Below are 27,728 nucleotides of genomic sequence, written 5' to 3'. Positions count from 1 at the left end.
CATTTTCTGTCATCCAAACTTTCTAGTGCTTGTTCAACTACACACTGGACATATCTACTTGAAGTCCCCAGACTTAATATCCATCATGATATTCTTGTAAGTGTGTGGGGCCCTATTTAAACTTCTTTGCCACAGTATTTTACATTTAATAGGAGCTTCTACTACATGAATGATAGCTACCTCCTAGGATATATCTCAGTTTTACAAATGAAGGGTGAAAATATCCTTTTTTGTGTAGGCTCAAATAAATATCCCCGTAGTGCCTTCAAATATAACTCCAAATCTAATAAAGTGTACCATCACTTTCCTGTTGTAGGCTTAGTGATAGCAAAGCTAAAGTGAACAAGGATACCAGGTAGGTCTCTGATCAATGCAAATCATGACTATGAGGTACTAAAAAATTCCTTCTAAGTGCTTGCTTAAAATTCATAGAATTTCACCATTTCTTTTCATTTTATTATTAATGTGGTTTCCAACTTAATTTATGCACATCAATAAAACTGTTTTGAAATATGTATAATCACTAAACAACAACACTCTAAGTCCTAATGCAAAAACTGACGTTTTCTGGTTCCCTCTACTGTTAATTTTGCAAAATACATCTATCTGTTTTTATCATTGAATTTGGTTGCTTTTCTAAGGTTCTGGAAATATTCAATTCCACCCACCCAAAATATTTCCCCATGAGTTTTAGGCCATCTCTTGGCCACTTTCCTTCAGCTCAATAAAGACTCAGGAACAGTATCTGCATAATCCCCTATCACTACATAAATAGGCAATAAATAATTTACAGCAAGGGTAAATCTTATGGGGAAAATATTTAAAAGATCATTAAAGTAATTATTCCCTGGAAATCAAGGTAATTATTTTAAAATCAGATTTCTAGAATCAGATGGCTATTAAATGAATATAAAGTTGAGAGAGTTAAGCACAAAGTATGTCTTTGACATGGCATTTAGCAGTCTTTCAAAAAGGTGGCTTAGACTCCATTGTGAAGTCATATAGATGAAATGACGTACATTGTGTTACTAGGTTTACCATTGGGCAGAAGACAGTGGTATACAACTCTACTCTGATCTGCTTGACTTACTCTCAGTTGTTGGTCAAGTCAAACTTCTTTATAGCTAAGTTTTTATGTTTTTTGGTTTTTATTGTGCTTGTTATCCATTCAGGGAAGCTCTAGCTGAGGAAGAAGAAACCTAACCTCGTTCACTAACTCAGTAACTACATAATTCCCACCCCAGCTCTACAGATTGCAGACCCTTCAGACAAATGCATTTGTGTCCTTAACAACCAGGAATCTGTGACACCATGGAAGGCCCCAGAGTAACTCTCACCATTGTAAATAACCTTTTGTGCTAAGATTGTAAGAGTATGGGACACTAAGCAGCCACGTCTTTCTCATTGGTGTAAAGACTTAATGAATCAGGAATGTTAAATAAGGAAGGCACTTGGGAAATACGTACTGGCCAAATTATCAGTTCAGTTCAGTTCACTAAAGTCGCTCAGTCATGTCTGACTCTTGGCAACCCCATGAATCACAGCACGCCAGGCTTCCCTGTCCATCACCAACTCCCGGAGTTCACTCAGACTCACGTCCATCGAGTCAGTGATGCCATCTAGCCATCTCATCCTCTGTCGTCCCCTTCTCCTCCTGCCCCCAATCCCTCCCAGCATCAGAGTCTTTTCCAATGAGTCAACTCTTCTCATGAGGTGGCCAGGGTACTGGAGTTTCAGCTTTAGCATCAGTCCTTCCAAAGAAATCCCAGGGCTGATCTCCTTCAAAATGGACTGGTTGGATCTCCTTGCAGTCCAAGGGACTCTTAAGAGTCTTCAACACCACAGTTCAAAAGCATCAATTCTTCAGTGCTCAGCCTTCTTCAAAGTCCAACTCTCACATCCATACATGACCACTGGAAAACCATAGCCTTGACTAGGCAGAACTTTGTTGGCAAAGTAATGTCTCTGCTTTTGAATATGCTATCTAGGTTGGTCATAACTTTCCTTCCAAGGAGTAAGTGTCTTTTAATCTCATGGCCGCAATCACCATCTGCAGTGATTTTGGAGCCCCCCAAAATAAAGTCTGACACTGTTTCCACTGTTTCCCCTTCTATTTCCCATGAAGTGATGGGACCAGATGCCATGATCTTTGTCTTCTGAATGTTGAGCTTTAAGCCAACTTTTCCCCTCTCCTCTTTCACTTTCATCAAAAGAGGCTTTTGAGTTCCTCTTCACTTTCTGCCATAAGGGTGGTGTCATCTGCATATCTGAGGTTATTGATATTTCTCCCGGCAATCTTGATTCCAGCTTGTGTTTCTTCCAGTCCAGCATTTCTCATGATGTACTCTGCACATAAGTTAAACAAGCAGGGTGATAATATACAGCCTTGAGGTACTCCTTTCCCGATTTGGAACCAGTCTGTTGTTCCATGTCCAGTTCTAACTGTTGCTTCCTGACCTGGATATAGGTTTCTCAAGAGGCAGGTCAGGTGGTCTGGTATTCCCATCTCTTTCAGAATTTTCCACAGTTTATTGTGATCCACACAGTCAAAGGCTTTGGCATAGTCAGTAAAGCAGAAATAGATGTTTTTCCTGGAACTCTCTTGCTTTTTCAATGATCCAGCAAATGTTGGCAATTTGATCTCTGGTTCCTCTGCCTTTTCTAAAACCAGCTTGAACATCAAGAAGTTCACGGTTCACATATTGCTGAAGCCTGGCTTGGAGAATTTTGAGCATTACTTTACTAGCATGTGAGAAGAGTGCAATTGTGCAGTAGTTTGAGCATTCTTTGGCATTGCCTTTCTTTGGGATTGGAATGAAAACTGACCTTTTCCAGTCCTGTGGCCACTGCTGAGTTTTCCAAATTTGCTGGCATATTGAGTGCAGCACTTTCACAGCATCATCTTTCAGGATTTGGAATAGCTCAACTGGAATCCCATCACCTCCACTACCTTTGTTCCTAGTGATGCTTTCTAAGGTCCACTTGACTTCTCATTCCAGGATGTCTGGCTCTAGGTGAGTGATCACACCATCATGATTATCTTGGTCTTGAAGATCTTTTTTGTACAGTTCTTCTGTGTATTCCTGCCACTTCTTCTTAATATCTTCTGCTTCTGTTAGGTCCATAGCATTTCTGTCCTTTATCCAGCCCATCTTTCATGAAATGTTCCCTTGGTATCTCTAATTTTCTTGAAGAGGTCTCTGGTCTTTCCCATTCTGTTGTTTTCCTCTATTTCTTTGTATTGATTGCTGAAGAAGGCTTTCTTATCTCTTCTTGCTATTCTTTGGAACTGTGCATTCAGATGCTTATATCTTTCCTTTTCTCCTTTGCTTTTGACTTCTTTTCACAGCTATTTGTAAGGCCGCCTCAGACAGCCATTTTGCTTTTTTGCATTTCTTTTCCATGGGGATGGTCTTTATCCCTGTCTCCTGTACAATGTCATGAACCTCCATCCATAGTTCATCAGGCACTCTTATCTATCATATCTAGTCCCTTAAATCCATTTCTCACTTCCACTGTATAATCATAAGAAATTTGATTTAGGTCATACCTGAATGGTCTAGTGGTTTTCCGTACTTTCTTCAATTTAAGTCTGAATTTGACATAAGGAGTTCATGATCTGAGCCACAGTCAGCTCCTGGTCTTGTTTTTGTTGACTGTATAGAGCTTCTCCATCTTTGGCTGGAAAGAATATAATCAATCTGATTCCGGTGTTGACCATCTGGTGATGTCCATGTGTAGAGTCTTCTCTTGTGTTGTTGGAAGAGGGTGTTTGCTATGACCAGTGCATTTTCTTGGAAAAACTCTATTAGTCTTTGCGTTGCTTCAATAATAATTGCCCTGCTAATTATTAGAGAAATACAAATCAGAACTACTATGAGATATCATCTCACACAAGTAAAAATGACTATGATAAAAAAAAATACACAAACAATAAGTTCTGGAGAGGGTGTAGAGAGAAGGGAACCCTCCTCCATTGTTGGTAGGAAGGTAAATTGGTATAGCCAGTATGGAAAGCAGTATGGAGGTTCCTTAAAAAAACATATATAGAGCTACCATATTATCCTATGATCCCACTCCTGGGCCTATATCTGGAGAAAATCATGGTCCAACAGGATCCAGGAACTGCACTGTTCACTGCAGCACTTTCCACAATAACCGCAACATGGAAGCAACCTAAGTGTCCATCAACAGAGAAATGGATCCATGGCGGATTCATGTTGATGTATGGCAGAACCGATACAATATTGTAACGTAATTAGCCTCCAATTAAAATAAATAAATTTATATTTAAAGAAAAAAACAGAGGAATGGATAAAGAAGGTGTGGTATACGTACACAATGGAGTACTATTCAGCCATAAAAAGAATGAAATAATGCCATATGCAGCAACATGGATGAACCTAGCGATTGTCATACTGAGTGAAGTCAGACAGAGAAAGAAATATTTATGATATTGCTTATATAGGGAATCTAAAAGGAAATGATACAAATGAACTTACTTACAAAACAGAAACAGACATAAAGGCGTAGAGAAGGAATTTATGGTTACCAGAGGGGAGAGGTGGGTAGGGGGAAGGGATACTGATGGCCAAGGGGCGTCTGCTTGGGATTGACATGTACACACTGCTATATTTAAAATGGATAACCAATGAGGACCCACTGTATAGCACAGAATACTGTGTTCAATGTTATGTAACAACCTACATGGGGAAAAAATTTGAGAAAGAATAGATACATGTACATGTATAACTGACTCACTTTGCTGCACAGCTGAGACTATTATGTAATTGTTAATCAGCTATACTTCAATATAAAATAAAAAGCTTAATAAATATATAAAAGTGGATATGTCATAAAATACAAAAAAATGCATATAAAGAACTATCTTTAACTGAAGTTTTGCATAATTGTCTTAATCAAAGCTTACTATAAATAAGTTATTACAATATGGAAACCTTTGTGACTATATTGTAAACTGAATTGGCTAAATGCAAGAATGAAAAAGTGGTTGATGATATGCAAACTCTGAATTATATGTGCTAATAGGATGAATCTACACTTAAACATTATGCCAACACTTCACTCTGTTATTTCAAATCTCTTTGTTTATAAAACTACTTCCTGTTAAATGTAGCAAAATTTCTGTTTTAAAAAATGCATGGAAAAGATAAATGGAGAGCAATACACTAAAGTACTAATGGTATAAGGCCATGGATAATTATTTTGTTTCTAATTATAAATAAATATTATGAGCATACGAGCACATTTTACTTTTGCAGCCAGAACACAATATCCTCCACCAAAGAGCAAAGACTTGGCACCTCCTCTGACCCCACCGGCACTGCTCCCTGATGGTCATTAAGGTGGTAAAAGAGGCAAATGGACAATTTCACAGACATCCCAGATGTCTGAGATGCAAACTCTAAAAGGAAATTAATCAAGATTTGATATACTAATAAAATATTGAATACCTTTCATATCTTTTCACATTATTTTTTAGTTAATACTTTATATATTCAACAGAGTTGTAAACTGAATGAAAATAACTACAAGATAGAAGGAACTAATAATTTTAAGGACCTGCATGTCATAAGTTTTATGAGTTTGACAGATTCCTACAAACTGGCCAGGAAAACATCCACAAGGCAGGCGACTGGGCAAGTTTCCACTCATTCTGCTTTTCTCACTCGCATCTGGTAATGTGGAAAAAACTACCTTACATTCTTCTGGGGGAATCCTTGCTTTTCTTTTTGGGCATTCCACTATGGAAGTCAGCATAAATAGAAATGATTATCAGAAAAATCAAAGGTTTTAAAGTTTAAAAAATTTTCTCATTGGTACAAATCAAAGTTTGCATCCTTAAAGAGTAAACGGAATGTGAGAATTTGGACTGTGAAGCACTTACATCCAGTAAGGTAGGGTCTGTGATTGGTTTCTGTGCAGAATAAACTAGCTAGAGTTGAAGGGGAAGGCGCAAGAGGGTCACCTCTTTCCAGACATTCATCAGCAACACAGAGCTATTGTGTCAACAGGAAAAAGCGTCAGATTCTGAGAGTGAAAGGGTGTGATCCACATTTCCTTATGTGCAATTGCTTGGAGCCTTTAAAATAATGAAGCAGGCAGTTCATAGGTTATGGTTCATTCTGTCTTTTGAAGAACGGTTCTAAAAACTAACAAAGCCACACAGGAAAAAAAAAAAAAACACTTATGAAACCAAAATACGACCTGTACACACTTAAATTGTCTATTTACTTTTCTCATAATCTTTAAAAGATTTAAAAGAATGTTTACATCCTAGCTTCTGGGCATACATATTTTTTCAGGAGTCTTCAAGCAGAAGGAAATATTTTGAAGAACTGTGCATATAATTTGATATGGGATGCATTTAACAGCTGGAAGGATTTCACACTTAGAACCCAATTTATAAAAGTTTGTAGTTGGCATTATTTCAGCTCTAGTCCTGGAAGTCATAATTTCCCAAAGATATTTTTTCTCAATTTGAAAATTATTTACATAAGGAACATATATCATTTCAAAAATGAAGTTATCATAGCTGACTTTGGCCAGGCATAAATGAATAACTTCAAGAAGAGACATCTGAGAATATTATTCACTTCCACTGAAATCCTACAGTCAATTTCAGTTCTTAATGTTCAAAATTCTTTCTTTGCAAGTAAACAATCTATTCTTTCACATCCCCTAGCAGAATGAAGCCAACCATTTTGTTAAAAAATCAAATACAGAATTTCAATATGATAAATAGCAGTAATAAAGAGTAGAAATGAGCCCAATTTTGTTCCAAGTGTGTGTGTGTTCTGGGGGTGGTGTGGGGGATGGTTAGAATAATAATGAGATTAAGATGAAGAGATTCAGAGGACCTGGAGTGGGTTTGTTTTCACTTGTAAGAATAAGGAAGGAAAAGAATGGTAGGGAAACTATAGTCAATATCTTGTAATAACCTGTAATGGAAAAGAATTTTTAAAAGAATATATGCATTCTGAATCACTTTCCTTTCAAAGGAAATGTGTTAATGTGAAATTAACACATTGTAAATGAACTATGCTTCAATTAAAAAATGGTAAAAATAATTAAATTTAAAAAATGAAAACAAATGTAGCCCGGGAGACTGACAGCTGGGAAGTAAACACACCCCACACAGCTACTGGTATCATCAGCTGATTTCCTCTGTCCCAAGTCCTGTGCTCCCTGAACCCTGGAAGATTAATGGACAGTGAGAAAGGGGGACACTGTGTTCTTCCCCTCATAGGCTCTTCTTTGTGAAGCCTCCAAGTTAGAGCTTCCTTTACTGCATCCAGATTTCTCTAGTTTCAAGAAAAGGGACCAAAGCTTGAAGTTCATTTGCAAATTGTAATTTGATGCAGCTCCAAAGAAATTACAAAACTGCAGTAATACAACCATCATCATAAGGCATCAAGTTATCTCATCCTTGCCTGTACTCACTGAACCTTCTCACTTTGGCTCCATAAACTATTTTCTTAAACACTGTTCAGGATTCCATTTTGAACTTCACATTATGAAATAAATTCTGCTTGCTGTCATTTGTTTTAGCAACTATTCAAGTGCTTCCTTTGAAGAAATTTTGAGGTTTTAAAATCTTATGAGAAATACCGCAGTGTGGTGGAAATGGCAGGTATCTGGCAATCAGGCAAAATGTGTCTCGGTGCTGCAATTTACTAGCTGTGTGGTTGAGCAAATTATTATAGCTCTCTGAGATTCAAGTTACTCCTTTGCAAGGTATTGTACTGCTGCTGCTGCTACTAAGTCACCTCAGTCGTGTCCGACTCCGTTCGACCCCATAGATGGCAGCCCACCAGGCTCCGCTGTCCCTGGGATTCTTCAGGCAAGAACACTGGAGTGGGTTGCCATTTCCTTCTCCAATGCATGAAAGTGAAAAGTGAAAAGTGAAAGTGAAGTTGCTCAGTCATGTCCGACTCTAGCGACCCCATGGACTGCAGCCTACCAGGCTCCTCCATCCATGGGATTTTCTAGGCAAAAGTACTGCAGTGGGGTGCCATTGCCTTCTCCGAGTACTGGACTAGATTAAGGTAAAGATATAGCTGAGTCCCTGTTCACTTGAAACTATCATTGCATTGTTAATTGGCTATACCTCAATACAAAATAAAGTGTTGTTTTTTTTTTTAGAAAAATGCAGGTACTATGTTTATTGAAACAACCCATGTATAAGTAAACCTGCAGTTCAAGCCCATGTTGTTCAAGGGTCAGCTGTATATTACTATATCTTTACCTTAGCTGACCCTTGAACAACATGGGCTTGAACTGCAGGTTTACTTATACATGGATTGTTTCTGATAAACATAGTACCTGCATTTTTCTAAAAAAAAAAAAAAAAACAAACTTTATTTTGTATTGAGGTATAGCCAATTAACAATGCAATGATAGTTTCAAGTGAACAGGGACTCAGCTGTGATACTTGCAGGGAAGGGATTCAGCCATATATATACATGTATCCATTCTCTCCCAAACACCCCTCCCATCCAGGCTGCCACATAACATTGAGCAGAGTTCCATGTGCTATATAGTAGGTCCTTGCTAGTTATCCATTTTAAATATTGCAGTGTGTACATGTCCATCCCAAACTGCCTAAATATCCCTTCCCCTGGAAATTGTTAATTCATTCTCTAAGTCTGTGAATCTGTTTCTGTTTGGTAAGTTCATTTGTATCATTTGCTTTTAGATTCCACATATACGGGATGCTGTAAGATATTTCTCCTTCTCTGTGTCACTTCACTTGGTATGACACCTTCTAGGTACATCCATGTTGCTGCAAATGGCATTATTGTTACTGTTGTTTAGTTGCTAAGTAGTGTCCAACTCTTGTGCAACCCATGGACTGAAGCCTGCCAGGCTCCTCTGTCCATGGGATTTCTGAGGCAAGAATGCAGGAGTGTGTTGCCATTTACTACTCCAGGGGATTTTCCAGATGCAAGGATCAAACCTTTGTCTCCTGCATTGGCCGGCAGATTCTTTACCTCTGAGCCACCAGAGAAGCCCCACTGCCCCCAAATGGCATTATGTCATTCTTTTTAATGGCTGAGTAATATTCCATTGTAGTACCTATGTTTTTATTTTACAGATCTTTAAATTAACTAAATGTTGGGGAAAGTTTTTGCTCAATTAGAGATCACAGTATATGAAATCAAAAGAACCAGTGTTTGGAGAAATAGACTCACAGACATAGAAACAGACTTATGGTGACCAAAGGGGATAGAGAGAAAAAGGGTGGGTGGGAGAAGAGATAAATTAGAAGTTTGAGATTAACATAAACATACTGCTGCTGCTGCTAAGTCACTTCAGTCGTGTCCGACTCTGCGACCCCATAGACGGCAGCCCACCAGGCTCCCCCGTCCCTGGGATTCTCCAGGCAAGGACACTGGAGTGGGTTGCCATTTCCTTCTCTTAACCACTGCTGCTGCTGCTGCTGAGTCGCTTCAGTCGCGTCTGACTCTGCGACCCCATAGACGGCAGCCCACCAGGCTCCCCCGTCCCTGGGATTCTCCAGGCAAGGACACTGGAGTGGGTTGCCATTTCCTTCTCCAATGCATGAAAGTGAAAAGTGAAAGTGAAGTCGCTCAGTCGTGTCTGACCCTTCAAGACCCCATGGACTGCAGCCCACCAGGCTCCTCCATTCATGGGATTTTCCAGGCAAGCATACTGGAGTGGAGTGCCATTGCCTTCTTCGCATAAACATACTACTATATATAAAATAGGTAAACAATAAGACCTACTGTATAGCACAGGAAACTATACTCAAAGCCTTTGACTGTGTGGATCACAATAAACTGTGGAAAATTCTGAAAGAGATGGGAATACCAGACCACCTGACCTGCCTCTTGAGAAATTTGTATGCAGGTCAGGAAGCAACAGTTAGAACTGGACATGGAACAACAGACTGGTTCCAAATAGGAAAAGGAGTTTTTTCGTCAAGGCTGTATATTGTTACCCTGCTTGTTTAACTTATATGCAGAGTACATCATGAGAAACGCTGGACTGGAAGAAACACAAGCTGGAATCAAGATTGCTGGGAGAAATATCAATAACCTCAGATATGCAGATGACACCATTCTTATGGCAGAAAGTGAAGAGGAACTCAAAAGCCTCTTGATGAAAGTGAAAGTGGAGAGTGGGAAAATTGGCTTAAAGCTCAACATTCAGAAAACGAAGGTCATGGCATCCGGTCCCATCACTTCATGGGAAATAGATGGGGAACAGTGGAAACAGTGTCAGACTTTATTTTTTTAGGCTCCAAAATCACTGCAGATGGTGACTGCAGCCATGAAATTAAAAGACGCTTACTCCTTGGAAGGAAAGTTATGACCAACCTAGATAGCATATTCAAAAGCAGAGACGTTACTTTGCCAACAAAGGTCTGTCTAGTCAAGCAAGGCTATGGTTTTTCCAGTGGTCATGTATGGATGTGAGAGTTGGACTGTGAAGAAGGCTGAGCACCAAAGAATTGATGCTTTTGAACTGTGGTGTTGGAGAAGACTCTTGAGAGTCCCTTGGACTGCAAGGAGATCCAACCAGTCCATTCTGAAGGAGATCAGCCCTGGGATTTCTTTGGAAGGAATGATGCTAAAGCTGAAACTCCAGTACTTTGGCCACCTCATGCGAAGAGTTGACTCATTGGAAAAGACTCATTGGGGGCAGGAGGAGAAGGGGACAACAGAGGATGAGATGGCTGGATGGCATCACTGACTCGATGGACGTGAGTCTCAGTAATCTCTGGGAGTTGGTGATGGACAGGGAGGCCTGGTGTGCTGTGATTCATGGGGTCGCAAAGAGTCGGACACGACTGAGTGACTGATCTGATCTGATCTGATAGTGGAAAAGAATCTGAAAAAATATGTGACTTCTTATGGCTCAGATGGTAAAGAATCTGCCTGCGATACGGGAGACCTGGGTTCAGTCTCTGGATCAGAAAGATCCCCTGAAGAAGAGAATGGCAACTGACTCATTATTCTTGCCTGGAGAAATCCATGGACAGAGGAGCCTGGCAGGCTACAGTCCGTGGGGTCACAAAGAATCAGACATGACTGAGCGACTAACACTTTCACATACCCTTGAAACTAGCACAGCATTGTAAATTTTTATTGACACTTCAATAAAAAATTTTTAAAAAACAGTTGATAACCAAATCTCAAATAAAAATAGATTTTTTCATATACAGATATATTTAGAACTGAATCACTTTCCTGTTCACTTGGAAGTAATACAACACTGTAAATTAAGTATACTTCAGTTAAACAACAACAGAAAAAGAAGAACTAATGTTTTAGCCTGATTCTATCCAAATAGTTTCAGCTTCTGCCTTAGGAGATACTTATCAGTTTCTTTGCTTTTGAGGCAGAGATAACAACATTTGAATTTTCAACTGCGTGGGGGTCAGTACCCCTAACCCCTACATTGTTCAAGGGTCAACAATATATATTTCATATATGTGACATACATATCCATAGGATAGAACCTGGAATAACACAAAAGAATAATGAATTTTCTATAAATCAATGTTTCTAATCCTTTGTCTCATCAATGCTGCATCAGGCATTCAAGTTTTATAAGTGCCTACAGAACTATAAAAATAATCTACAATTTTATTTTAGCATTTAAAAAGCTGGCTGTATGTGTTACTGTAGCTCTTATTTTGAAAGAAATGAGGCAATAGAACTAAAGCAAACAGATCTATGTGAATTTTATTCCAATTGTTGAAAGCACTGTATAAATTATATAAAAGAAGTGTTGTAAAAGAAATATTAATAATAGTCCTGTAGTATTACTACCTAAAAAAAGTAGTATAAAAATAATCTAAAAGATACATTTCTTAAGGAAAACTGAATATGGGACCACTGAAACCCTGTTTGATTGCAGAGTAGGGTTTTTATTGTTTTCTTGTTGGTTTTATGCCTGAAGACTGGTTCCATGTATGAATTATGTTGAATATCATGGAAAGTATAATTATTCTATATCCCGAATCTGCCCTTTTGCCACAGGCACAAAACTGAAGGCCTAGCAGATTTCAAAATATTCTCTTATCTGCCACTCACTTTAAACAAGATCTCTGGCCACAGGCCTATTTAGATACATGGAAATCTGCTGTGTCCCTAGTGGTGTTCTAGCTAACTCCTGGCCTGCTACCACAGGCTGTACCGTGAAAACAAGTTTACACAAGATTACAAAATCTGCTTATCCCTGTTTTGTTTTAACACCTGTGAAAAAAAATACAAGACTGTCATGTGGCACGCAAAAGGCTCAGGTGTCTCCCTGTTTAGAAGCTGGCAGTCCTGAACAGCAAGAGGAAATCAGGTTGTAATATTAATAAACACCTGCCAGAACTATTATATTCATTGGCTCCATCCCAGCGAACTAATCAACTAAACCTAACAAAACAATTGTCTAAACCCTAAGGCAGGGTGTTACCAACATGGCTCCGAGTCCACCCTGTGATAAATATGAGAAGCCAGTGTACTGTACTGTTCTGTAAAGTAGGAGAGCAGAGTGTCTCTCTGAGAAGGCAGTTAAAAATAACAATAGTAATAATAGCACAGTTTCTATGCACCAAGCACCATTGTGGATGGATCCCAGGGACACTGAACTGATGGGAAAATAAACCCTTCTTCTTCATGGAGTGCACGTTCTGGTGGGAGAGACAGGTGAGAAATAATAAGCTCAGTGATCCCCCTTCTTATTACTCTCATCATCATCTCTGCTCATTCCCTCATAGTATTTATCAGTGAGGTGGAGAATCATGGGGATGGGTAGGGAACACACGGGACAGAGCAAGGACTACTTTAAAATAGATGGAAGACAGAGCCTGCTGAAGAAGAGAAATGTGGACATCTGAAAAAGGAGAAGGAACCAGGACTGATAGAACAGGAGAAGATGGACTTCTCCAAGATAAATGCAGGTGCTCAGAGAGGGGACATGAGAAGGCAAAGGGTCGTAGTCAAACCTATGTATTTCTGCCAATTACAAATATGTTCTCTCCATGACACCAGGTTGAACACCTTCTTTGGAGTAATTTGGACAATTTGGATGACACCACAGACATTTGTCACAATACATTTCTTTCCTTCTGAGGTGTGCTAGCATTTTTATTAGGCCTTGAACATGTGTGAACACCTCAGACCACGTTCCTCAGGGAGGTGTTGAAGCTCCATAGTGATACTGCATTCTTTCCCAGTTGTTTTTTCCACTTTACATTTACAGGTCATATTACCAAAGCCTTGTTCAATGGAATATTCAAGTGTTTGGTATTTAAAGTAACGTGTTCTGTATAAATCCCATTCCTACACACACATCAAATAATTGAGACAAACACATCCAAATGTGGAGGAGAAAAAGAATAGAAAACTGCAACTTTAGAAAAATAGGGTGCTAGCAAATAGATTTTACTAATTAGATACAATGAGAAGATAAAATAGAAGTTACGTATACTATTAGGTATAAGTTGTTTGAAGACAGGCTCTGTGACCATTTTATCTGTTTCCCAGACTGTTTAGCACAAAGACTTCAACAAACATTTGTTTGAAAAGAATGAAAAACAAGTGACAATGAAGCAACTGATGAGCAGATGCATTCTAAGGAAAGATAATAATAAATTATCCTACTATGTGGACCAAAAGTACACAAAGAAATTCATTAAGATAAAATGAAGGAACCAAAGAACAATTAAACAGTGGCATTGCTCTTTCTTAGAAGAACAGAGCAGATAATAAGCCAGATAATAATATATCTTGTGTGTCAAATAATTGGTATATACATTCATGTTTTGGTATTATGTTAAATGTGTAAGCTTCTACCTCTGCTGAAAGAAAGCTATTACTTTTGCCTATGTGAAGACAGAAGGATAAAAAAACAAGTTTTTAAACTATCGCTACTTGCCTACTGAAGGCTTTTAGCTATGGGCAACTGAAAGAGTTAGAAGCTGTTGGAAATAGAAAGGAGAGGTTGGAGACCCAAACCTGGTTTCTTTTATAATTCCCAGATGGACTATGAGAACTGAATTAAAGAACTTTGCTGAATTATTCTGCTGGCCTAAGTGAGTCTGGCCAGAGGTTCAGAAACAGAAACACATGGCACAGGGCACGGGGGAGCTGAGACAGGGCTGTGGCTTCACTCACAAGCACCCACGTACTCTCACACAGAAACACACACACACACACACACACACACACACAGAAGGCTTTCTTACTGGTGGGTCAAGAAATTTTTCAAACTCTTCAAATAAGAAAAGACACGCATGGGCACTCTGAATCAGAAATATTTCAAGAACATTCTAAGCATAAATAAGCCATTTTTCCAATGCCATGATTACTTAATGATGCCATCATTTACCATTGTATAAATACATCTGGAAATAAAAGACATTGGTAGGCTGTTATAGCAGCATTACATGCCACCTCTCTAGAATGAATCAAGCAGGTTCAGGCATGAACTGGTTATCATAGTGATTATTTTAATCTACTATTACAATGCTGCTGCTGCTGCTGCTGCTGCTGCTAAGTCACTTCAGTCGTGTCCGACTCTGTGTGACCCCAGAGACGGCAGCCCACCAGGCTCCCCCATCCCTGGGATTCTCCAGGCAAGAACACTGGAGTGGGTTGCCATTTCCTTCTCCAATGCATGAAAGTGAAAAGTGAAAGTGAATTCACTCAGTTGCGTCCAACTCTTTGCGACCCCATGGACTGCAGACTACCAGGCTCCTCCGTCCATGGGATTTTCCAAGCAAGAGTACTGGAGTGGGGTGCCATTGCCTTCTCCGATTACAATGCTAGTAGTGCACAATTCTATTATTTTAACTCATAACATGATAGTATTAAAGGAGCGTTATCACTTACTCAAATAACTACTTGAAACATCAGATCTTAGAAAACGAAATCAGTGTTCAAGGGATCAGGAAACCCATTGTTAATGAAATGTACAATTACGCATATGTTAGAAAATGACTAAAAATTAAAGGCATAAATAGTGACGATAGTCAAACGTGATGATTATGTGATCAAACAAGTATAGTCAAATGTGAGTGGTAGAATCTAGGTGGTGGGTACCTAGGTGTTTACTGTAAAGCTGTGTCAGCTTTGCTGTATGTTTGAAAATTTTCTTAATAGCATAGGAAAAGAAAATTTAGGAACATTCAAAGTGATAACTACGAGGAATGAATTAAGAACACAAAGACTCAGAAGGGTGACTCACTGCTGTGCAGTACCATGGCCCACAAGAGAGGCAGTGTGGTCCACTAGCTAAGAGCACAGTCTTTTGAACTTAAATATTTACTTCAAGAATCCAATATCAGCTCTATTATTTACCAGCGGTGTAAACAGGTTGTAGTTGGTTGCTCTGAAAGCCTCTCCTTTGGCATCAGGAAAATGGAGATATTGCCTACTTTATAAAATATAAACACAGAAAAGTCTCAAAGGAATATCAAACATTATTTATCCTTGCCATTATTAACAATTACGAAAACACATCAAAATGCCACCAACAGGGGTAGAAATTAATAAATTAGCTGCAAAAAAATATTAGTCCCTTAAATGATGCATATCAAATGTTAGCGATATGATTCATCAGTTAAGATGTTTTCAGGTACAAACAATGAAATACTCACATAGAGGTCCAATAGAGATTTTTGCATATCTCACATAACAAAAAGTCAAAATGAAGATGGTTTTATGGCTAGTTAAATGAGCAGCTTAACAAGATCAAGGTGCTGGGGCCAAACTCACTTAGGCCAACAGAATAATTCATCAAAGTTCTTTAATTCAGTTCTAATAGTCCATCAACATCCCTGAGTGGAGCACTGTCATATATCTTGGGGGAAAAGTCCAAAAACAGAACAAAAACTCCAGGCTTATGTTGGTAAGAAAGATGATGGAAATGGCAATTAACATTTGTATGCTATATATGGAAAAATATTAATGATAAAAAAATAAAAAATACACACTGATCACAATAGCTATGTGACATAAAATAACAAGCACCTCTGTGACATAAAAATTTTAAAGCTACTAGGACTTTTTTCTGCAGCAAAGTTTCTACCAAAGTATTCCACACTGAAGTTCACTACTTGGTGTGACTATGCTACAGGCACCTTCAACTAAAAAGGATGGAAGATTTCTAGGAAGCAGGAGATTAACTTCTGAATTACAAATTACTTCTCTGTCAAAATGTCTCTGATAAATCAGAATGTACGTTAATAATGCTTTTGTTCTACATTTGTTTCTTTGGGGTAAATGTTAAATTAATATACTCATTCCTGCTGCTGCTGCTAAGTTTCTTCAGTCATGTCCGACTCTGTGCAACCCCATAAATGGCAGCCCACTAGGCTCCCCCGTCCCTGGGATTCTCCAGGCAAGAACACTGGAGTGCATTGCCATTTCCTTCTCCAATGCATGAAAGTGAAAAGTGAAAGTGAAGAATTAAAGCTTACAAATGCCTGTTGTGATAAAAAATATTTTGACTGCAGTCTGTGCCTTTATTAGTTATATCAAGAAACTGGACATAATGGCTCAGTTTGGTTCAAGCTTTAACCGTAAAGATTTTCTATATGTAAAATGTGATGTTCTGGACTGTTTGATTAATACAAAATTTGGTTTATCATATTGAAAGGGGCTATTTAAAGTGTTCTTGAATTATGTTAACAAGACTAAAATTTAGATGGATTATTTTGTTGTTAGATGCTAGAACGGTGGATGAAATAGGACAAAGTACATATGAAGCATTTTGGATGAAGTTTTACATGAATAGGGAACCAGGCAGCCCTTTGGAAAACATACCCTAGGTCTCCAGCTGATAGTATTTTGTGAGACTTGTATTCAGGCCAAAAATCTTTGAAAGTCCTTAGGGAGCTACAGTACCTAAGTTTCAGCTAATTTAGCCTCATTTAAATGGGGCCATGCTATACATCTTAGGGTCTGGATTTCTTTATTTCCAATTATTTAATGGACTTATTGAAAAACAGTTCCATTTTTAAAATCTTATTTTAAAAAATCCCAAGTGATTTTATTTTTATACTGAAAATAGATGCTACTGCATTGAATTAAGTTCATTTCACACCTACAAATATCTACTGAGTTCTTACCATTTGTAAACCCTGTGTCAAGTGAGCCAGAAGACCAAAGAAGCCTAAAACATACCTCTAAAATGCTAAGTAACCTGGAGCTGAGTTAGAAGTAGCCTCAAAAAATTTTTCTCTGAGATGTTTTTCGGTTGAGGATTTTGGTGAAGGGGGAGGGAGTGATGGGGTGGAAATCAAACATCTCTGGATAGAAAATAAAATAGATGTGAGCAGGTAGAAAAAAGAACAGGCATCGTAAGGAGACTTCCACTGTTTCTACATATCTGCATTAGTCAAAAACTTGGCTTAACAATGAACATGTGTTTCTTTATAATAAAGTAATAAACCTTTGTTTTCACCTCAATATTGGTTAACACTAATGATAATTAATCTACACTCATAAACATCATAGAGTTTCCCGGGTGTCACAGTGGTAAAGAATTCATCTGCCAATGCAGCAGACACCAGAGACATAGGCTTGATGCCTGGGTTTGTAAGATTTCCTGGAGAAGGAAATGGCAGTCCACTCCAGTGTTTTTGCCTGGAGATTTCCATGGACAGAGGAGCCTGGTGGGATACAGCCCACAGGATCGGAAAGAGTGGGACACAATTGAGCACGCAAGCCATAAAGATCATAGAAGTTATATGTACGTTGTTGGCAGCCTTCCAGGTGGCCGCAATGATCCCTGCCTCCTCATCGGTGAAAAAAGGGAAGGTGTAGTCGTTCAATCGTGTCCAACTCTGTGATCCCATGGACTGGATGGAGCCTGGGACTGTAACCTGCCAGGCTCCTCTGTCCGTGGAACTCTTTAGGCAAGAATACTAGAGTGGCTTGCCATTTCCTTCCTTGGGGAAGCTTCCTGACCCAGGGATCGAACCCAGGCTTCCTGCACTGTAGGCAGGATCTTTACGGTCTGAGTCACTTTAATGGATCCCTGCCTCCTGTCCTGTTCTTGTGTATTCCCCTCCCACATTGTGCTAGGTTAGATCCATACAGCCAACCAAGTATGGCAAAAGGGAAGTACATCACTTCTCAGATTAGATTATGGAAGACTAAGTCTTCCCTCTTGCGATTATCTCTCTTTCTTTCTCTCAGTACTTGGTGTGAGGGAAGACAGCTGCCTGCATCATGAGGACACGTGAGCCCTAAACAGAAGTAAAGGTTCAGTGAAACTAAGGTCTGCCAGCCACCACAGAGCTTGAAAGCAAATCCTCCAGCTCCACTTTAACATTGAGATGACTGGCAGCCAGTCTCTTGAGTGTAACCTCATATAAGAGCCATCTGAGTCAGAACAACCAGTAAAGCTCAGAAGCCATATGAGATAATAAATGTTTGTTGCTTTAAGCTGTTTGCTGCTGCTGCTAAGTCGCTTCAGTCGTGTCCGATTCCGTGCAACCCCATAGACGGCAGCCCACCAGGCTCCCCCGTCCCTGGGATTCTCCAGGCAAGAACACTGGAGTGAGTTGCCATTTCCTTCTCCTTAAGCTGTTTAGTTTTGGGCAATTTTTATGCTGTAATAGATAAATAATACAATGTTCAATGTCATCCTCTATCAGCTATACCAGGACTAATTTCAGTTAGTGGAGAGTTTATTGAACAAATAATTATTGAATATCTGCTACTTTTTAGCTTACCTTGCTCAGATTGTTGACTTTAAAATTTTATTCTGTGTGCTAAGTTACTTTAGTCATTTCTGACTCTTTGTGGCACTTTGGACTATAGTCCAGCAGGCTCCACTGTCCATGGCATTCTCCAGGCAAGAATACTGGAGTAGGTTGCCATGCCCTCCTCCAGGGCATCCTCCTGACCCAGGGATCGAACCTGCATCTCTTAGGTCTCTTGCATTGGCAGGTAGGTTTTTTACCAGTAGCGCTACCTGGGAAGCAAAAAACAAAGAAAATCATTCTAAGAAGCCCCATTCCTCAAAGCAATGTATATTTTAATGTATATTTTCCATCTTAGCTATTAACAAGAGCTTGTGGCTCAGCTGGTAAAGAATCTGCCTACAATGTAGGTGACCTGGATTCAATCCCTGGATTGGGAAGATCCCCTGGAGAAGGGAAAGGCTACCCACTCCAGTACTCTAGCCTGGAGAATTCCATGGACTGTATAGTTCAAGGGGTCGCAAAGAGTCAGACATGATTGAGTCACTTTCACTTTTCAAGAAATTATTAAAGTGAATCATTTTATGTAATTTGCTCTTTCAAATAAGTTTCTCAAATAAGAGTTTGCTGGATATATAGGTTTGGGATACTTATTAAAATCTATTTTTCTTTGTTATATTATTCTAGATAACATAAAAACTCCCAAATCTTGGTGGCTTAAATCCATCAAACTATTTCTTACTCAAGTAGGCCCAAAGTGGATATCCTGGTAAGTGGGGAGATTTCTGTGTGGTTCTTCAAGTATCCTGGATTCTTTTATTTCATGGATCCTTTGTTGGTCATTTACATCGGGTCAGTAGATTGAAAGCTCAGAAAATTTACTCTTTCCTAATCTTTAGGGCCAGACTGTTGAGACTTAAAATACAGATTCTCTTGTTCAGTTGCCTGTTTTAAACATCAAGAGCATGCTATTAATTTTGTACCTTGTTTTCCTGTTATACCAAGTTGAATTTCTTTTTGTTTTGTTGTTGCTGCTGTTTATCTTTAAATCCAAATAGCTCCCCCCAAATCTTAGCAAAACCAATTGGAATACTAAATTTTTGACACTACTTTTAAAACTAGGTAAGACCAACAGAATAGTAATAAATTTTTTAAAATTTAATTTTCATAGTTCCTTTCTTTGTATTTAAAGTATAGGTAAACTTGGAATATTAGGTTTAATAGTATATACAAAAATGAATGATTTTCCTCTATATAGCTATTTACATATAAAATCACTCACTTTATATAGAAATCTAAATTATATGAATATATTTTATAAATATTTCTGTGATTAACTTTAAAGCATAATTGTATTATTAGTAATTACTCATATATGTACATTCACATATATATATATATATATATATATACCTAATACATGTATTTATGTACCCTCCATGTTCTTACACTGATTCATAGACCATATGTTTCATGTGATTCCAACATCAGTCTGTTATTCAGTGAAGGGCCACCAGAGCAAAGACTGCAGATTATAAAATTTTCATAATTTCTTGGCATGAATATTAAAGCTACCCAGGAGTATATTAAATTAGTTACTCTACTACAGAAAACCTTCTTAACTTTTTCCCCTTGAAATAAAGCATTTTTTTTTTTTTTTATGTAAAGGAGGCAGGAAATAATCAAATCTCTCCTTTCTGGGCCAACTTTGTAGTTGCATAGTTCATTTCAAATATACTACAGAGGAAGGGAAAATTGATAAATATTGAAATAGAAAATTACAGAAAACTATGAATCCTACATTTTTTTCTAAAGAAATAAGTCAAGTAATTTACAATGATTATGATTTACATGAGAAAGGAAGCAAAACAGCCAAAGAATCTGGATGTGTTCAGTCATAATATGAAAGGTGACCTAATTCAGAATCGTAATGTAACACCCAATGGAATATTTATATTAATACAATGAATAAAAACATAGCATTGAAAATATTACATTATAGAACTTTTCAAATCACCATAAAAATAACCAAATCAGTTTATGTCTTTCTCTGCGAGGACTAGGCTTCATTAAACTCTGAAAAAAACCTTACTTTGGGAATAATATATTAATTTTTTTGTCATGGAAATTTAGTAATGTCTGTAATAACCTCCATAATCCATTAGTCTGAGAACTAGATAGAAAAATATGAAAGAACCTGAGATTCAGTTCTTCCTATTTTTATATATTTTACTAAGATCATTGAAAAAGCAAGAGAGTTCCAGAAAAACATTTATTTCTGTTTTATTGACTATGTCAAAGCTTTCGACTGTGTGGATCACAATAAACTGTGGAAAATTCTTCGAGAGATGGGAATACCAGACCACCTCACCTGCCTCTTGAGAAAACTGTATGCAGGTCAGGAAGCCTCAGTTAGACTGGACATGGAACAATAGACTGGTTCCAAATAGGAAAATGAGTATGTCAAGGCTGTATATTGTCACCCTGCTTATTTAATTTATATGTAGAGTACATCATGAGAAACGCTGGGCTGGAAGAAGCACAAGCTGGAATCAAGATTGCCGGGAGAAATATCAATAACCTCAGATATGCAGATGACACCACCCTTATGGCAGAAATTGAAGAAGAACTAAAGAGCCTCTTGATAAAAGTGCAAGAGGAAAGTGAAAAAGTTGGCTTAAAACTCAACATTCAGAAAACTAAGATCATGGCATCTGGTCGCATCACTTCATGGGAAATAGATGAGGAAACAGTGGAAACAGTGGCTGACTTTATTTTTTTAGGCTCCAAAATCACTGCAGATGGTGATTGCAGCCATGAAATTAAAAGATGCTTACTCCTTGGAAGGAAAGTTATGACCCAACTAGACAGCATATTAAAAACCAGAGACATTACTTTGACAACAAAGGTCCGTCTAGTCAAGGCAATGGTTGTTTCAGTAGTCATGTATGAATGTAACAGTTGGACTATAAAGAAAGCTGAGTGCCAGAGAATTGATGCTTTTGAACTGTGGTGTTGGAGAAGACTCTTGAGAGTCCCTTGGACTGCAAGGAGATCCAACCAGTCTATCCTAAAAGAGATCAGTCCTGAATATTCATTGGAAGGACTGATGTTGAAGCTGAAACTCCAATACTTTAGCCACCTGATGTGAAGAGCCAACTCATTTGAAAGGTCATTTGAAAGGACCTGATGTTGGGAAAGATTGAAGGCAGGAGGAGAAGGGGACAATAGAGGATGAAATGGTGGGATGGCATCACTGACTCAATGGGCATGAGTTTGGGTAAACTCCAGGAGTTGGTGATGGACAGGGAGGCCTGGCATACTGCAGTTCATGGGGTCACAAAGAGTCAGACACAACTGAGCAACTGAACTGAACTGAAGATCATATAAGATGCAAATCTATAGGCATTTTATCTACATAAAATAAAGTATAAAAACAGGCTTCCACATCTGATACTTAGAATTTTAAGATAAAATGGAACCTTTCTCTTAAATACACAGCTAAAGCACACCCCCCAAAAAAGGGAGGGGAGGATTTCCTGCATGCTGGAAATAAAATGAAAATTGAACATCTGAATGGTCATCTCATGAGCTGATGTCGTAACTGCTACAGTCTAGGATGATAATGCAAAATGATAAAACAGTAAGATATATAATCCCCATAAGATTCAGAAGTCATAGTAAACAGCATATTTACAGCAGACCCTAATAACATAAATAATATTAATAAAAACAATATGATAGGGTATGGAGATACCCCACATGCCCATGAATAGTATGAAAAGGTAAAAAGATAGGACACTGAAATATGAACTCCCCAGGTCGGTAGGTGCCCAAAATGCTACTGGAGATCAGTGGAGAAATAAATCTGGAAAGAGTGAAGAGACAGAGCCAAAGCAAAAACAACACCAAGTTGAGGATATGACTGGTGATGGAACCAAGGTCCGATGCTGTAAAAAGCAATATTTCATAGGAACCTGGAATGTCAGGTCCATGAATCAAGACAAATTGAAAGTGGTCAAACAAGAGATGGCAAGAGTGAATGTTGACATTATGGGAATCAGCGAACTAAAATGGACTGGAATGGGTGAGTTTAACTCAGATGACCATTATATCTACTATTGTGGGCAGGAATCCCTTAGAAGAAATGGAGTAGCCATCATAGTCAACAAAAGAGTCTGAAATGCAGTACTTGGATGCAATCTCAAAAATGACAGAATGATCTGTTTGTTTCCAAGGCAAACCATTCAATATCACAATAATCCAAGTCTATGTCCTGACCAGTAATGCTAAAGAAGTTGAAGTTCACCGGTTCTACGAAGACTTACAAGACCTTTTAGAACCAACACCCCAAAAAGATGTCCTTTTCATTATAGGGGACTGGAATGCAAGAACAGGAAGTCAAGAAATATCTGGAGTAACAGGCAGATTCGGCCTTGGAGTACAGAATGAAGCAGAGCAAAGGCTAACAGAGTTATGCCAAGAGAATGCACTGGTCATAGCAAACACCCCATCCAACAACACAAGAGAACACTCTACACATGGACATCACCAGATGGCCAACACTGATTGGTGGTTGAATATATATATATATATATATATATATAATCAGATTGATTATATTCTTTGCAGCCAAAGATGGAGAAGCTCTATACAGTCAGCAAAAACAAGACTGGGAGCTGACTGTGGCTCAGATCATGAACTTCTTATTTCCAAATTCATAGTTAAATTGATGAAAGTAGGGAAAACCACTAGACCATTCAGGTATGACCTAAATCAAATCCCTTACAGCTATACAGTGGAAGTGAGAAATAGATTTAAGGGACTAGATCTGATAGAGTGCCTGATCAACTATGGATGGAGGTTCATGACATTGCACAGGAGACAAGGATCAAGACCATCCCCAAGAAAAAGAAATGAAAAAAAGCAAAATGGCTGTCTCAGGAGGCCTTAAAAATAGCTGTGAAAAGAAGAGAAGCAAAAAGCAAAGGCAAAAAGGAGAGATAAACCCATTTCAGTGCAGAGTTCCAAAGAATAGCAAGGAGATATAAGAAAGTCTTCCTCAGTGATCAGTGCAAAGAAATAGAGGAAAACAATAGAATGGGAAAGACTAGAGATCTCTTCAAGAAAATTAGAGATATAAAGGGAATATTTCATGCAAAGATGGGCTCAATAAAGGACAGAAATGGTATGGACCTAACAGAAGCAGAAGATATTAAGAAGAGATGTCAAGAATACACAGAAGAACTGTACAAAAAATATCTTCACGACCCAGATAATCACGATGGTGTGATCACTGACGTAGAGCCAGACATCCTGGAATGGGAAGTCAAGTGGGCCTTAGAAAGCATCACTAGGAACAAAGGTAGTGGAGGTGATGGAATTCCAGTTGAGCTATTTCAAATCCTAAAAGATGATGCTGTGAAAGTTCTGCACTCAATATGCCAGCAAGTTTGGAAAACTCAGCAGTGGCCACAGGACTGGAAAAGGTCAGTTTTCATTCCAATCCCTAAGAAAGGCAATGCCAAAGAATACTCAGACTACAGCACAATTGCACTCATCTCACATGCTAGCAAAGTAATGCTCAAAATACTCCAAGCCAAGTTTCAACAATACATGAACCATGAACTTTCAGATGTTCAAGCTGGTTTTAGAAAAGGCAGAGGAACCAGAGATCAAATTGCCAACGTCTGCTGGATCATCGAAAAAGCAAGAGAGTTCCAGAAAAACATCTATTTCTGGTTTATTGACCATGCCAAAGCCTTTGACTGTGTGGATCACAATAAACTGTGGATAATTCTCAAAGAGATGGGAATATGACCAACCTAGAAGCATATTAAAAAGCAGAGACATTACTTTGCCAACAAAGGTCCATCTAGTCAAGGATATGGTTTTTCCAGTAGTCATGTATGGATGTGAGAGTTGGACTATAAAGAAATCTGAGCACCAAAAAATTGATGCTTTTGAACTGTGGTGTTGGAGAAGACTCTTGAGAGTCCCTTGCTTGAACTGCAAGGAAGTCCAACCAGTCCATCCTAAAGGATATCAGTCCTGAGTGTTCTTTGGAAGGACTGATATTGAAGCTGAAACTCCAATACTTTGGCCACCTGATGTGAAGAGCTGACTCATTTGAAAAGACCCTGATGCTGGGAAAGATTAAGGGCAGGAGGAGAAGGGGACAATGAGGATGAGATGGTTGGATGGCATCACCGAATCAATGGACATGAGTTTGAGTTAACTCCGGGAGTTGTTGATGGACAGGGAGGCCTGGCGTGCTGCGATCAATGGGGTCGCAAAGAGTCAGACACGACTGAGTGACTGAACTGAACTGAACTGATAGGGTATACAAAATAACTATTTTAAAAAATGATTAAAAACAGGAAAGGAATAATTGAAAATTATTGAAAATTGAAAATTATACAAGGACAAAAAAGCATCACAAAGAAAACCTGGAGACCTGAAAAAAAGTCAAATAATAGACACTGATGAAATAAAATTGAATAAACTGGAAGTCAGATATACTTATTTTTATTTTTTACTTTTTTTTTTTTTTACTTATTTTTAAAAACAGAGAAATTAGAACTTAACCCAAGGATAACAAGGATGGAGACTGAGTTGGAAAATGTAAATGAGATTAAGAGACATGGGATATAGATTTAGAAGGATACAACTTATTCATAAATTCCGGATGAAGAGAACAAAAGCAAACAAGAAGAAGACAGCGTTTAAAGATTTAATTCTGGAATTTTTTTTCCTAATTTGATGAGGACTTGAATCTTGAAAATTAAATAAGTATTATGAGTTCCAAGCATTAAAAATAAAGATAACTCCACATCTAAAGAAACAGCAAGAAAATTATAGCATATTATAGATAAATAAACCACTTTTTTTAAAAAGGAAATAATCCATCATCTACAAAGGAATTGTGATTACATTAATAGTGTACTCCTGGAGAAGCAGTGAAGTAAGAAGAAAATGAAATAGCAAATTTATTGTACTGAGTGAAAATAACTACAAATAAACATAAATAAACTTTTTTTAAGGAAAAGAGTTTATTTTTAAATTTTCATTTATTTATTTTTTATTGGAGTATAGTTGATTAACAATAGTGAATTATGATTTGAGAGAATACCACTGAAACACGTACATACATTATCATATATAAAACAGATGACTAGTGCAAGTTTGAGGCATGAAGCAGGACATCAAAGCTGGTATTCTGGGAAAACCCAAAGGGATGGGGTGGGGAGAGAGGTGGGAAGGGGGTTCAGGATGGGGGTTACACATGTATACCGGTGCCTGATTAGTGTTGAGGTATGGCAAAAGCCATCACAGTATTGTACGATATTATCCTCCAGTCAAAATAAATAAATAAATTGGGAAAAAATAGTGAATTCGTTATAGGTATACAGCAAAGTGACTCAGTTATATCCATACAAGTATTCATTGCTTTGCAAATTCTTTTCCCATTTAGATTATTACAGACTATTGAGCAGAATTCTCTGTGCTATACAGTAGGTTCTTGTTGGTTATCCATTTTAAATACTGTAGTTTGTACACCTTAATCCCAAACTCCCAATCTGTACCCCCCTGACCTTCCCCCTGCTCACCACAGTTTTGTTTTCTAAGTCTGTGTTTCTGTTTTGTAAATAAGTTCGTTTCTATGTTTTTTTATATCACTTATATGAAGAAGACCGGAGAAGGCAATGGCACCCCACTCCAGTACTCTTGCCTGGAAAATCCCATGGATGGAGAAGTCTGGTGGGCTGAAGTCCATGGGGTCGCTAAGAGTCGGACACGACTGAGCGACTTCCCTTTCACTTTTCACTTTCATGCATTGGAGAAGGAAATGGCAACCCACTCCAGTGTTCCTGCCTGGAGAATCCCAGGGACGGGGGAGCCTGGTGGGCTGCCGTCTATGGGGTCGCACAGAGTCAGACATGACTGAAGCGACTTAGCAGCAGCAGCATGAAGAAGACAACAGATTTAAAGGCATATTGAGACAAAGACTATGAGGGAGTGTATCATTTACATTGAATAAAACTCGGCGCGCTAAGCGCAGGCGGCTGTGACTGGCGCGCTAAGCAGGGCAGAGAGGAGCCACCCCAGGTCCGAGGTCAGGGGCAGAAGCCGGGAGGACCCGATGCCCGAAGGGCGGCGGCCAAGAGGAGTTACCCCACGTCCGAGGTCAGAGGCAGCGGCCGAGAGTACCAGACTGCGATGGCGCAGGAACTGCCGAGAGGAGCTACCGTGCGTCTGAGGTCAGGTGGGCGGCCAGGAGGAGATACTCAGTGTCTGAGGTCAGGGGCGGCGCCCGGGAGGAGCTACCCCACGCCCCCAGGCCAGAGGCCAGGGGCAGTGGCCGGGAGGAGCAACCCCACGGCTAAGGAGCCTGGCTGCATGGGCACAGGAGGGCCTAGAGGAGCTATCCCACGTTGAAGGTCAGGAAGGGCGGCGGTGAGGAGATAGCCCTCCTCCAAGGTAAGGAGCAGCCGCTGCTCTTTGCTTGAGCAGCCGTGAAGAGATACCCCATGCCCAAGGTAAGAGAAACCCAAGTAAGACTGTAGGTGTTGCAAGAGGACATCAGAGGGAAAACACACTGAAACCATACTCACAGAAAACTAGTCAATCTAATCACATTGGGACCACAGCCTTGTCTAACTCAATGAAACTAAGCCATGCCCGTGGGGCAACCCAAGATGGGCGGGTCGTGGAGATATCTGACAGAATGTGGTCCACTGGAGAAGGGAATGGCAAACCACTTCAGTATTCTTGCCTTGAGAACCCCATGAACAGTATGAAAAGGCAAAATGATAGGGTACTGAAAGAGGAACTCCCCAGGTCGGTAGGTGCCCAATATGCTACTGGAGATCAGTGGAGAAATAACTCCAGAAAGAATGAAGGGATGGAGCCAAAGCAAAAAGAATACCGAGCTGTGGATGTGACTGGTGATAGAATCAAGGTCCGATGCTATAAAGAGCAATATTGCATAGGAACCTGGAATGCCAGGTCCATGAATCAAGGCAAA

The sequence above is a fragment of the Bos taurus genome, chromosome 9, assembly GCF_002263795.3.
Source record: "Bos taurus isolate L1 Dominette 01449 registration number 42190680 breed Hereford chromosome 9, ARS-UCD2.0, whole genome shotgun sequence".
NCBI classification, from domain to species: Eukaryota; Metazoa; Chordata; class Mammalia; order Artiodactyla; family Bovidae; genus Bos; species Bos taurus.
This window is presented reverse-complemented; position numbering follows the sequence as displayed.